The following is a 2,240-nucleotide window of genomic DNA, read 5'->3' as shown; positions in this document are numbered from 1 at the left end:
TAACATTGAACTTGGTAAAATGAAATGGTTGAATAATTGAAAAATGAGATTATTCAAGAATACACATTGAATGCTAAGATTACGCATTGAGTTTCTGGTAGTAGATCCATAATCAAAAAAGTGTTTGTGATTTTTCCAGAAGAAATAAAAGCTAGTAATTATTAATGGAAAATTAACAATAATAACAGAGAGGGTGAGATATTGAGAGAGTGCAAGAGTGAGAGAGCGAGATCTTAGGAGAGAGCGAGAGCGAGATCTTAGGAGAAAGCGAGAGTGAGAGAGCAAGATCTTAGAAGAGAGTGATACTGAGAGAGCGAGATCTTAGGAGAGAGCGAGAGTGAAAGAGCAAGATCTTAGGAGAGAGCGAGATCTTAGGAGAGAGCGAGAGTCTTCACTTTATTTGAACTTTCCATAGAAATATATATAAAAAAAGAGAAAACAGAGCTAATAATCATACTATAATTGAATAATCATTAGACTATAATTGAATGTATTAGATTATTATACTATAATTGAATAATCATTAGACAATAAATTGAATATATTAGATTAATTATATTATAATTTGAATAATTATTAGACAACAAATTATTATAAAAAATTGAATATACAATGAAATATAATTAAAAACAATTGAATACTACATAAAGATGAATATATCTAATAAAAAAAATTTACCTTATTATTCAAATCCCTAACTATCTGGGAAGCACGTCCTCTAGTAACGCAAGGGACACTTCCTGTCGGGACTTATGTCTCTTACTGGTTACACATCCAATCGGTTGTCGAAGTGGTGTTCTGATCCGAATCCACTCGGTTGGTAATAACGTGAAATTTTGCCAGTACTACCAGCGTCTCTTCTCAACGAATGATGGATCAGAATGTACAGGACGGGCATGCCATTAGGTGGCGTGATCCAGTAAATCTTTCATGCGGGTACAGGTTGAAAATTAAGGAGAGTACATTCAGCAATTACGTTCGACAATTTGTATAATGTCTTCAATAAAATCTTTCGTAGTTCATTGTTAAAATGAGCAAACGGCCATAAAATGCAAGCCAATGGGAAATGCAAATTGCTTTGCCAACTTGTTACACACATCGCCAACGTATATCCTATCACTCTCAAGACATAAAGTGCAACACATCACTCTACCAAATTGTCCACCGTTATGACTGAATTGTCTAACTCCTTCCTCAATCATCTGATCCTAGCCTGGTCAGAACTCGATGAGAGACCCGACGACATGTATAACATTATACTGTCCTGTTGAGAGGTGCAACTATCACTCTACAAGACATATAAGCTGTTGTCTGGGGTTACATGTTTGCGGTGAGCCGGTCACGGACGTGATGTACGATGACCATGATTAGAAGTTTGTTCAACTGTACTCGGTGCGAACCCACCCTGCCGACAGATTAAAGGAAACGAGGTTATAAGTTTATATATGGTTAGGAACACAATTTTTCATGAGCTCACAGCTGAATGCCAGACGAGAAACTGTCCATAAGCATGCGCGAGAGTGCATGTAGTATATTACTATAAATGATGGGTGGAAGTTATTTTTCCAGATAAATCAAGTCATTTTGTTCACCTTGATTGTTCCTATTGCACTATAGGCTACCTCCATGATCGGGGTCGGTATTCGTGGGGTGGAGCATTGCTTGCATGGTTGTATAGACACTTATGCAAAGCACCAAGACCAGAGTTCGAAGAGATAGCTGAGCCTCTCATACTTTTTGCAACTATGGCTTGGGAGCGTTTCCAAAATAATAGCTCCATATGTTGCATCAATGTTAATGTGCTTCAATTATTTGGATCGAGCCTACGGTTCCGGTAATTGTTTTAAAATTCAATTTAATTTTTTATATCATTGATTTAGTTAATTTAAATTCTAAATTATCATTTAAAAATTAGGTAGCAGAGATAAAATTTTGGTGATCTAGGATGCCAAACATGTAGATACAACCAGTATAGAATTATTTTGTCTGCGCAAACTGAAATAGGTACGACTTACACTAAATCTAATTGATTATTTAATTCACATTTTAATTTTTGTATTATGTCTTAAATATTCCTCTAATATAATATTTGTGTTTTCAGGTTATTTCGGAGCCAATACAAATTATTGTGCATATTTTGCCTATTTTATACGAATGGTCAAAACATATGGCAAACGATGAGTCCTCTTATTTATGTTTTCACATATGGTGAGTGGCATCTTTCTGACAAGGTGTCGGGT

Source organism: Benincasa hispida, chromosome 3 (assembly GCF_009727055.1).
Source record: "Benincasa hispida cultivar B227 chromosome 3, ASM972705v1, whole genome shotgun sequence".
In the NCBI taxonomy this organism is placed as follows: Eukaryota; Viridiplantae; Streptophyta; class Magnoliopsida; order Cucurbitales; family Cucurbitaceae; genus Benincasa; species Benincasa hispida.
Note: the sequence above shows the minus strand (reverse complement) of the source record.